Here is a 12,570-nt window from a genome sequence, read left to right as displayed (position 1 = left end):
CCCAGCACCTAATAAATGTGCTTTTGTGTCTCCCTGCCGTGATCCAACAGAGAAGGCAATGGCACCCTACTCCAGTACTCTTGCCTGGAAAATCCCATGGACGGAGGAGCGGGTAGGCTGCAGTCCGTGGGGTCGCAGAGAGTCAGATACGACTGAGCGACTTCCCTTTCACTTTTCACTTTTATGCATTGGAGAAGGAAATGGCAACCCACTCCAGTGTTCTTGCCTTGAGAATCCCAGGGATGGGGGAGCCCAGTGGGCTGCCTTCTATGGGGTCGTACAGAGTTGGACAGGATTGAAATGACTTAGCAGCAGCAGCAGCAGCAGCAGCAGCCGTGATCCAAATCTATACCAGATTATAGGTGGTCCCTGACCTACAATAATTTTATTTGATTTTTTGACTACAATGATGAGAAAGCTATACACATTCAGTAGAAACTGTACTTCAAAATTTGAATTTTGTTGATTTTTTTTTCCCGGGGTTAGTGGTGTGAGGTATGATACTCTTGTGATGCTGGGCAGCGACCGCAAGCTGTAGTTCCCAGTCAGCTGCATGATCATGAGGCTGGACAACTGATACACATAGAACCATTGTGTACTCACACAGCCATTCTGTTTTCCACTTTCAGTACAGTATTTAATAGGAGCTTCCCTGGTGGCTCAGTGGTAAAGAATCTGCCTGCAGTGCAGGAGATGTGGGTCCAGTCCCTAGGTCGGGAAGATCCCCTGGATAAGGAACTGGAAACCCACTCCAGTATCCTTGCCGGGGGAATCCATGGATAGAAGAGTGGCAGACTACAGTCCATGGGGTTGGAAAGAGTTGGACACGACTTAGTGACTAAACAACAGCCATATTCAATAAACTACGTGAGGTATTTAACATTTTATTATAAAACAGTCTTGTGTTAGATGTTTTTGCCCAATTGTACTCCAGTGTTCTTGCCTGGAGAGTCCCAGGGACAGCGGAGCCTGGTGGGCTGCCGTCTATGGGGTCGCACAGAGTCAGACACGACTGAAGCGACTTAGCAGCAGCAGCAGCAGGCTAAGCTATGATGTTCAATAGGTTGAAGTGTATTAAGTGCATTTTTGACTTAGGATATTTTCTACTTATGATGGGTTTGTCAGGATGTGTCCTCCATTGTAGGTCTAGGAAGATCTATACTTTGTTAATATTGCAGTTAGGAGATAGGGATCTATATCTATAGTCCTAGAAACTCCTCATCTCCACGGGGTAGTTTTCAAATTTGTGCTTCAGTTTTATGACCTGTATAATGAGAAAATCTAGATGTGTTCAGCACAATGCCAGGTCAGTGATCCATGTTAGCAGTTCTCTGAAGCTTCATAATGCAATGAAATTCACAAAAGGAACCGTCTTCCCATCTTGTGCCAAACCAGAAGGCCCTTTATAAAGATCCCACCGAAGGTTGGATTTCCCTGTTGCTGTTAAGTCGCTTCAGTCGTGTCTGACTCTGTGCGACCCCATTGACGGAAGCCCACCAGGCTCCCCCGTCCCTGGGATTCTCCAGGCAAGAACACTGGAGTGGGTTGCCATTTCCTTCTCCAATGCATAAAAGTGAAAAGTGAAAGGGAAGTCGCTCAGTCGTATCCGACTCTCTGCGACTGCAGCCTACCCGCTCCTCCGTCCATGGGATTTTTCAGGCAAGAGTACTGGAGTGGGGTGCCATTGGATTGCCCTATTTGGATATGATTTTCGTAGTCTTCCTTACTCTGCCTTGCATGTGGAGGGGAGATGGGCTTCTTGGGCTGTTATGGTCCTGCTTTGTCAGTAGGGGGCAGCAACCACCAGGAAGCCGGCAAAGTGAGCTCTTGGGTCTCCACCTCTGTCAGCGTTACTGGGTTAGTCCTGCAGCTTTACAGCGTTTGCCTCCTGGGCACTGGGCAGCAGGGACTGGGAGCACTGGGGTGTGGGTTGGGGTTCATACCCACGAGTTGAACCCTGGCTGTCCTCACATGGGCCTCTTGCCTTCTGGCTTGTCTTCGAATCAGCAACTGGGTGAAAGCTGGGCCAAGTCTGCTATGGGGCATGTCGTTTGAGACCACATGTTCTGTGCCTGTTGAAATACTAGTGTTTCTCCTCAGAGCTCACTTCTTTTATTTTCCTTTCTAGTGTCCTGTCCCTTTCCCTCCCTTACCCTCTTTCCATATTACCCTCTTGGGAAATCCCATTGACTTCTCCCACCACACTGTGCCATAGCCTGAACTAAGGGAACAAGGGGACCATTTCACTGGTTGGCGAAAGTACATGTGGTTTATTAAGAAATATTTGGGCTTCCCCGGTGGCATTGGTGGTAAAGAACCCACCTGCCAATGCAGGAGATGTAAGAAACGGAAGTTCAATTCCTGGGTTGGGAAAATCCTCTGGAGAAGAGCATGGCAACCCAGTCCAGTATTCTTGCCTGGAGAATCCCATGGACAGAAGAGCCTGGTGGGCTACAGTCCATAGGATTGCAAAGAGTCGGACACGAGTAAAGCAACTTAGCACAAGAAGTATTTACCAGGATCTTTCAGATTGCCAAACACTGGTAGGGCTTGCTAGGAACACAGGAAATATACCGTGGGTCAGAAATCCAGGTAAGGAATACAGGGGTGCACTTAGCTAATAGGTGGTGCAGGGCAGTAAAAAATAGGTCATTAAAGAGGGATGCAGTCAAGAAGGCTCTGGGAGGTTAGTGGAGCTGAGGATACTCAAGATCTGAAACAGCCTCTGGCCTTTGGCTGGAGGTGGTAGCAGGAAGAGCCACCACACCCCCGTGCCCCCACCTTCCAGTCCTCCTGTCCCTACGCTTCACTCTTCTGGAATCTGGCCTGAGCTCTTCTAGCCAAGGCCTGTGTCACCCCCATGTCGGTGTTCTCAGGGCCTGGCTCATGGCACTCTCCACCAGACGTTTGCCCCACAGGCTTGCTTATACTCGTGCTCCTCTGTGCGTACATTTCCACCTGCTTATGAGACTTCTGCCTGTGGCTTGAGGCCCAGCTCATGTGGAATTTTGACCAAAGGCCTTTCTGATTTCCCAGCTTTCCAACCAGGCCTGAATTAATCCCACCACCCAAGTTCCGCAAGGCTCTTATGACTTAATGCAGGACTGGTCCATTGTCACCCCTGGGGTCTTTCCTGACTCCGTCTTACTCAGTACGTAACATAGTACAATAGACATTGTGACTATATGTTAATATAGTGACTCTATGTCATGTATGATCTAAAGTGGGATACTTGAGGGAGTTACCTGCAGTCCAGTGGCTGGAACTCCATGATTCCACTGCAGGGGGCATGGGTTTCATTCCCGGTCAGAGAACTAAGATCCTGAAAGCCACATGGCAAAAAAAAAAAGGAGACTTGAGTGTGAAAGGGGGGAAGATGTAACCCAAGACTGAAAGGCACTGACCACACTGTCCACAGAGGGCTGCCATTGACTTGCCTTTGCCAGAAGGGGCTCTGTGCACATTGCATGAGCAACTTAGCTTCTCTGGGATTTGGTGTTCCAGTCTGCAAGAAGTGGGTCTGAACTGGGTAAATAATCTCTGAGGTTATCAAAAACACTGAAATTATATGGCCAGTGGAGATTGGGCCTGTCAGAGGTATTTTGGTGGAGGATGTGATACAGTAAATGTGTTGGGGACCCATGAGAACTCCAAGACTGGGGTTGATTAGGGCCTAATCCAGAGTTAGTGGAAAGATGCTGGACGTTTCTGTTTTGGGTATGAAGTGATGACTGTCCATTGTGTTCAAGGAACTTGGAATGGTGGGCAGTGGTTTATCCTTCCCTGTGTGAGGCAGGTGGTGGTTGCAGCCCAACAGGGATGAATCAGCTTACTCATTGATATAGTTCAGAAGAGAGGGTTGAAAAATGAGTTTTTTCCCCCATTTAGGACAGAGGAGCATTGTGATCTAGGATGGGAAAAAGGTCAGAGCTGTGTTGTTTGGTAAGACAAGGCAAACTCTTCTTTCCTCAGCTGCTGCTTCATCTCACATGCTTCCTGTGCCACCCTGTCGCTTTTCTTCTCTCCTTATGATTTCCATGATAACATTAGAAGGGCAGGGTCCTCTCCGTATTCAACAGGAGGGAATTTCATTCTTGTCTTCTCCAGAGGTGGTGCAGGAATTCTTATAAGTATTGTGGGGCTGTGAGAGGAGTTGATTGTGGAAGCTCCTAGCCTGAAAGGCTTCCTGGCTTTTAGGACTTGCTGCTATCTAGGGAGAAAATGAGAGACCCTCACCTAACATCACCTCTCCCTCCTTCTAACCTCAGTGTTGCTGCTGTGGTTTCAGCCTCCCACTCTTCTTGGAGAGAGAAGCCAGAAGCCCACCTGCCCCTTTACCCTTGGGTGTGTGTATGCATGCTGAGTTGCTTCAGTTGTGTTCAACTCTTTTCAATGCTGTGGACCGTAGCCCACCAGGCTTCTCTGTCCATGGGATTCTCCAGTCAAGAGTACTGGAGTGGGTTGTCATGCCCTCCTCCAGGGGATCTTCCTGACACAGGGATCAAACCCTTGTCTTCAGCATCTCCTGCATTGGCAGGTGGGTTCTTTACCACTAGCGCCACCTGAAGACCACACCCCGGGGTGGGAGTGTGCACTCCCGCTCCCCTCCCATTTGGCGTTCTTCCGCTGATCCTTACTCAACCCCTGCTTTCATGTTGGACAGGATTTCCCAAACTTCTAATTACAAGCCACTGCTTCTCTCTCAAACAGTTGCGCTTAGCATAGACTGTGGCTATCCAGTTGGAAGGGACCTGTCAAGAAAGGCATGAGGCCTTAGGTCACCCTTAGAGAGCAAAGCTGTGTGTTCACAGCACCAGCAAAAACCAAACTCAAGGTTAAAATTGCAGCCAGGTATTTAGTAAACTTGTCATCTTCAGTATACTATTTATTTTTTTCTGAATTGATTTATATATATATATATACACACACATATTTTAAAGATGCATGCAGAGAGACTATGACAGGTAAAAAGGCAGAATCTGAAAGATGGCAAACTGATCTGAACACATACATGGAGAGAGGTAAGAGGAAACACTGCAACTAGAGAAACCACAAGAATTGGAGAAAGTGAAAGAAGTGGAATAGAAGAGAGGAAGCAAGACAAAGATAGGTGTGTGCACTCAGCTGGAGGGGAGGACCTCAGAGATAAGAAGAGGGCAACACCCCCAGGTGACAGAGCTGGTAGCAGAGATGGTGCTCAGAGGTGCCTGGACACTAATTGAGCCAAGTCAGATTTATAGCCTCCCTTATCTTGACTTGGCCTGAGCTTTATAGGGGTGGGACCATTCCTGGAGCTCTGTACATTTTCTGCAACCGTCTGCTGGCCAGATTTATGGCTCTGATGTCAGGGAAATCACTGATAAATCTTGTCTTAGACATGCCCTGCCCTCCATTGGCTCCAGCATTGTTTGATATCCAGTAATGGAAAAGCAGATCCTGTGAGCTGTGAAAAAGCAACATTCAACTGAGTAAATTTTAAAGATCTCATTGGCTTTATTCAATGATTCATGAATCAGGTAGTATTCTACCTAGTGGATGGAAAGGAGCTCCAAGAAGCTGTACAAATGAAAGACATTTATAGGCAGAAGGGAGCAGGGAAAGGGAAGACATACTGGCAAACGTGGACTGGTTGTATGTAGCAAGATCACCTTCTTGTGTGTGTGTGCGTGTTAGTTGCTCAGTCGTGCCCGACTCTTTGCGACCCCATGGACTGCAGTCCACCAGGTTCCTCTGTCCATGAGATTCTCCAGGCAAGGATACTGGAGTGGGTTGCCATTTCCTTCTCCAGAGGATCTTCCCAACCCAGGGATCGAACCCGGGTCTCCTGCACTGCAGGCAAATTCTTTACTGACTGAGCTACAAGGGAAGCCCTTCCTTTAGGGGGCTGTAGAAGTTCACCATGCAGATTATGTCACTAGTGATGACCAGATAATTCCTGGTTGACTGGTTTAAAATTCCATTCCTGGGAGAGGTTGAAACTATAATTACATTAAGCATTAAGTCCATGAGGCTTAGGATAAGTGACTACATTTTGGGGCTGTTCTCTTGCTATACACAGGGTGAATTCAAGACATAGGCAGAGCCCATGGAAGACATAGAGGAGAGAGGCTGCCATCCCAGGAAATTATTGAATTCTTTCTTGGAAGTAGCTATCCTATTACCAGAAGAGGACCAAGGGGGATGTTCCTTAGGACATGCCTAAGGATCTCTTGGCAGTTCTGCACCAAGAGGATTTAATTGCCTGAGGATTTGTATGCTGGAACCCAGCCAAAGCTGAACAAGCCACTTTTTAATCAAAACAGTGTTGTTTTCCTGAGTTCTTATGGGATTTAAGAATTTTGTGCATGAAAATGTCAGTGCACTGAGAACAGAAAAAATATTCTCTTCTCACCTGTCCTTCATCTTAAACATAACTCAGTAGGGAGATATTACCCAGAGACTCTAGCCCAAAGAGGATTCTTCTAGAACCCTGGTTCCTAAAGTAGGTTTGTCAGACCAGTAGCATAAATATCACCTGGAACTTGTTAGAAATGCATGTTCTCAGGCCCCAGCATTCCAGACATATTGAATCAGAAATTCTGGGGGTGGCACCAGTACCTGCTAAACAAGCCCTCCACACGATTCTGGCGCTCACTGGAGCCTGAGAATAGGCAGGAATAGGGGATGTGGTAAATGCATATGGGGGTCCTAAGGTTTGCACTTCATTTACCTTTTATTTGCCAAAATGACTAACTTGGCCTAACTTTAAAGGCGTGGGAAGTACAACTTACAATGTGCCCTGGAAGTGGGAGTTCTGGATGTTTTAGGCCATGTGTGTGTGTGTGCTAAGTTGCTTCAGTTGTATCCTACTCTTTGTGATTGTATGGGCCATAGTCTGCCAGGCTCCTCTGTTCATGGGATTCTCCAGGCAAGAATACTGGAATGGGTTGCCATGCCCTCCTCCAGGGGATCTCCCCGACCCAGGGATCAAACCTGTGTCTCTCATGTCTGCCTGGATTGGCAGATGGGTTCTTTACCACTGGCACCAACTGGGAAGCCCATTTTAGGCCATCAGTTCAGTTCAGTTGCTCAGTGGTGTCCGACTCTTTGCGACCCCATGAATTGCAGCACGCCAGGCCTCCCTGTCCATCACCAACTCCCGGAGTTCACTCAGACTCAACGTCCATCAAGTCAGTGATGCCATCTAGCCATCTCATCCTTTGTCATCCCCTTCTCCTCCTGCCCCCAATTCCTCCCAGCATCAGAGTCTTTTCCAATGAGTCAACTCTTTGCATGAGGTGGCCAAAGTACTGGAGTTTCAGCTTTAGCATCATTCCTTCCAAAGAAATCCCAGGGCTGATCTCCTTCAGAATGGACTGGTTGGATCTCCTTGCAGTCCAAGGGACTCTCAAGAGTCATGGATAGTGTTAAATAACAAAAATTCAACTGGGTAAATTTCCAAGATCTAATTGGCCTTGTTGAATGATTCATGAATCACTCAGCATCTCATCTAGCAGGTAGAAAGGGGCCCCAAGATTGGAAGAATTAATATTCTTAAAATGGTCATACTACCCAAAGCAACAAAGGTCCATCTAGTCAAAGCTGTGTTTTTTCCAGTAGTCATGTATGGACGTGAGAATTGGACTGTAAAGAAAGCTGAGTGCCAAAGAACTGATGCTTTTGAATTGGTGTTGGAGAAGACTCTTGAGAGTCCCTTGGACTGCAAGGAGATCCAACCAGTCAATCCTAAAGGAAATGGGTCCTGAATATTAATTGGAAGGACTGATGCTGAAGATCAATACTTTGGCCACCTGATGCAAAGAACCGACTCATTGGAAAAGACCCTGATGCTGGGAAAGATGGAGGGCAGGAGGAGAGGGGACGACAGAAGATGAGATGGTTGGATGGCGTCACCGACGTGATGGACATGAGTTTGAGTAAGCTCCAGGAGTTGGTGGTGGACAGGGAGGCCTGGCGTGCTGCAGTCCATGGGGTCGCAAAGAGTCAGACATGACTGAGTGACTGAACTAACCCAAAGCAATCTACAAATTTGATATGATCTTTGTCAAATTACCCAGGATATTTTTCACAGAACTGGAACAAATAGTCCTAAAACTTATATGGAACCATAAAAGACCCAGAATTTCCAATGGAATCCTGAAGAAAAAGAACAAAATAGGAGGCATAACCCTCCCAGACTTCAGATAATACAACAGAGTTACAGTAATCAAAACAGTGTGGTATTGGGATTTCCCTTGTGGTTCAGTGGTTAAGAATCCACCTGCCAATGCAGGGGACATGGGTTTGATTCCTGGTCTGGGAAGATCCCACATGTGCTCGGAGCAACTAAGCCCATGCACCACAATTACTGATGCCTGCATGCCTAGACCCTGTGCTCTGCAACAAGAAAAGCCACTGCAATGAGAAACCTGTGCACTGCAATGAAGAGTAGCCCCTGCTCACTGCAACTAGAGAAGGCCTGCAGGCAGCAATATAGATCCAGCACAGCCAAAAATAATAAATAGATAAATACATGTTTAAAAACAGCAACAGTGTGGTATTGACATAAGAGCAGACATATGGATCAATGAAACAGAACAGAGAGCCCATAAATAACCCCACACATCTATGGACAGTTAATATTTGACAAAGAAGGCAAGAATATGCAATGGAGAAGAAACAGTCTCTTTAGCAAGTGGTGTTGGGAAAGCTGGACAGCGGGATGCAAATCAATGAAGTTAGAGCATACTTTCACACCATACCCAAAAGTAATGGCTTAAAGAATTAAATTAAAGACACAACACCACAAAACTAGAAGAGAGCATAGACAAAACATTCTCTAGACATAAATTGTAGCAATTTTTTCTTAGGTCAGTCTCCCAAGGCAATGGGAATAAAAGCAAAAAATAAACAAATGGGACCTAATGAAGTCATAAATAAAAGGAAAAGTCAGCCTATGGACTAGGAGAAAATATTTGCAAACGATGAGACTGACAAAGGCTTAATTTCCAAAATATACAAACAACTCACACAACTCAACAGCAACAACAATAACAACAACAAATGCAAGCAAAAAATAGAACAACTAAATATATATCCCTTCTCCAGGGGAACTTCCCAACCCAGGAATTGAACTGAGGTCTCCTGCATTGCAGGCAGATTCTTACCAGCTAAGCTACCAGGGAAGCCCAAAGAAGATAATACAGATGGCCAATAGGCACATGAAAAGATGCTCAACATTGCTAATTATTAAAAAAGGCAAATCAAAATTACGAGATACCACCTAACACTAGGCAGAATGGCCATCATTAAAAAGTCTATAAATAACAAATGCTGGAGAGTGTGTGGAGAAAAGGGAACCTTCCTACACTGTTGGTGGGAATGTAAATGGGTTCAGCCACTATGGAATGTAGGATGGCGATTCCTCAAAAAACTAAAAATAGAGTTATATCATTCAGCAATCCCACTCCTGGGCATATACCCAGATAAAACTATAATTCAAAAAGATACATGCACCACTATGTTCACAGTAGTAGTATTTACAAGAACCAAGACATGGAAACAACATAAGTGTCCACTGACAGATGAATGGGTTAAGAAGATGTGGTGTACATATATATATATAATGGAATACTACTTAGCTATAAAAAATGTTTTAAATAATGCCACTTGCAGCAACCTAGAGATTAATCATACTAAGGGAAGTCAGTCAGAAAGACAGATACCATATTATATCATTTATATGTGGAATCATAGCACAAATGAACTTATTGATGGAGCAGAAACAGGTTCACAGACATACAGAACAGACTTGTGATTTCCAAGGGGAAGGAGAGGAGGGGAAGGGATGGCTTAGGAGTTTGGGATTAGCAGGTACAAACTATTATACATGCATGTATTACTGAATCACTTTGCAGTATGCCAGAAACGTAACAACATTGTTAAGTCAACTATAAATGAAATACATTAAAAAAATATTAAAAAAAGAACAGAGCTCCATGGGGGCCCAGGGCCTGGTCCATCATGGGTTCTCAGGAAGTAGGGGACCAGCTAACCCTAGTATGCTGAAGACAGTCCTGGGAGCACTGGAAGTCCCACATCCCAGAAAATAGCCTAGTCCTGGGCAAACCAGGACTACTTGTCCCCCTGTTAGTGTGGTAGTGAATGAATAAATATCCAAGTCACTCAACATACATATTGTAAGACTCAATGAACTGACTCAATGTCCTGCTCGTTCCTTCACAGGACATTTCTGTAACAGGAGGGAAAGGGGCAGGTTTGTGGTAAACAGATTCATTTCTACAGAGCCCAGCATCTCTTCCAAACAGCACCACTGCTCAACATTGCAAAGGGATGAGTCTTCCCTGTTGAATGAGCGTTAAGTCCATTAGGCACCTTTCCCGGCCCCTTGTTTATCTTCCTGGCTATCTCTTCTGGCAAGTAGCTACACTGTTTACAGGGTATCTGTTGACATCTGCCTTATCTTCCCGGATTTGCCCTGGGTCTCTCTGGGTCTGCTGCCCTCCGAAAGGATGAGCCCTTTAGCCCCACAGTTGAATTCTTTTCTAAGTCAAAAGGTCCATGCTAGAGCTTTGGTGTTCCCTGGACTTCCCTGGTGGCTCAGACGGTAAAAGCATCTGCCTACAATGCGGGAGGCCCGGATTCGATCCCTGAGTTGGGAAGATCCCCTGGAGCAGGAAATGGCAACCCACTCCAGTACTCTTGCCTGGAAAATCCCATGGAAAATCCCAGGAGTGTGGTAGGCTACAGTCCATGGGGTCGCAAAGAGTCAGACACGACTGAGCAATTTCACCTTCACTTTCAAACAGACTCCAGCCCCAGGCCCTCAGAACAGAAGGATTGCAGCCTGGCCCTCAGACCCTAGGCAGCTTGGACCCATCTGTTTTCCAGTTCTAGGTGAAATCAAGCTGAGAAGGAATCAGGCTTCATTTGACCTGAGATGTCTGTGGCATCTGGCTGGCTCCTCCATCCCACCTCTTCCCCATCCTGGCCAAATAAGCTGAAATACCCCACCCACTTTGGTGGGCTTTCAGGGATGCCATCTCTCCTGAAGCTTCTGGGAAATGTGACCCCATAGATGCCACAAAGACAGATACATCTGGCTTGAATCCCAGGTCAGCCATTTAACTGGGTGATTTCAGTCATCAAAATACAGGAAAATGGATGTTGGGGTTTCTGATGGGACTGAGGTCCTGGGAGCTGCCACACAGAATGGACACAGTGACAACCAGAGAAAAATTGGTTGATGCTGAGTGCTCCAGGAGGTCTTCTGAGTCAGGGTATGATTGTCTCCACACTTGAGAAAGAGTTTTCAGCTCCTGTTACTGCCATTCCAGAAACCTGGGTTGTCATGGAGGAGCCCATGTTGGGAACCGTTGAGCCCTAAGCGTCCTTCTCAACACCTCTGAGCCCACTGACCAAGCCGTGGGAACAAGTAGTATTGAGAGTTGGACAATAAAGAAGATTGAACACCAAAGAATTGATGCTTTGGAATTGTGGTGCTCGAGAAGACTCTTGAGTATCTCCTGGAGAGCAAACCAGTCCATTCTAAAAGAAATCAACCCTGAATATTCACTGGAAGAACTGATGCTAAAGCTGAAGTTCCAATACTTTGGCCACCTGATGCAAAGGGTCGATTCATTGGAAAAGACCCTGATGCTGGGAAAGACTGAGGGCGAGAGGAGAAAGGGGAACAAAGGATCAGATGGTTGAATGGCATCAGGAACTCACTGGACATGAATCTGAACAAACTCCAGGAGATAGTAAAGGACAGGGAAACCTGGTGTGCTCCAGTCCATGGGATTCCAAAGAGTTGGACATGACTTAGCAACTGAACAACAAAAGCATACTTCAATTTAAAAAAATAAACAAACAAAAGCAAACAGATCCCTTTGACTGGCATCTCTCAGCCAGGGAAGGCTGCCTAGTCCTAGGCATAAAGCTTCAGGATAGTATTGTTAATAGAATAGCTCAGATATGGTGGTGAGTCCCAAAGAAGGGATCAGAGGGTTCTTGCAAATTCAGAGGCACCCTGGTTAGCTTGTCAGTAACCTTCTTCATTTGCTGTTTTACAAAGCACTTATATAGCCATATGTCTTATGATACCATCAGAGACAAGTAGAGAAGGTGTTTCCTCCCCTGGAAATGACCTTCACCACTCACCTGGCTGGCATAGTCCCACTCATTTATCTTGCAAGACCCAGGGCAAATGGTTTTCCTTCTCTGCAGACTTCTCCAACTGAACTCCTCTAAAGTGGTCCCAGCATCCCTTCTGCCATATGCTATGCTTGAAACATTATGTCTTATCATGTCTGTCTCTCCTGTGGGCAAAGCTGTTCATCACCCATCACTGGATCCTCAGAGCTGCTGCAGTATCTTCCACCTAGAAGGTATTCTGGAAGCATTGAGTGAGTAAGTGGGAGAAGACAGAGACCAATTTATTAAGAAAAAACTGCAGAGGCATTTATTTTAAGTGGGGCATTTATGAGGCAGTTAGGGAAACACTAATTAGGCCAAATTAGTGGGTGGTCTTCAGGGTCCAAACATTGCATTGGGGATGTTAAGTGGCTT

This window comes from Budorcas taxicolor, chromosome 7 (assembly GCF_023091745.1).
Source record: "Budorcas taxicolor isolate Tak-1 chromosome 7, Takin1.1, whole genome shotgun sequence".
Taxonomy (NCBI): domain Eukaryota; kingdom Metazoa; phylum Chordata; class Mammalia; order Artiodactyla; family Bovidae; genus Budorcas; species Budorcas taxicolor.
The sequence above is the reverse complement of the archived record's forward strand: the minus strand, read 5'-3'. Positions refer to the sequence as shown.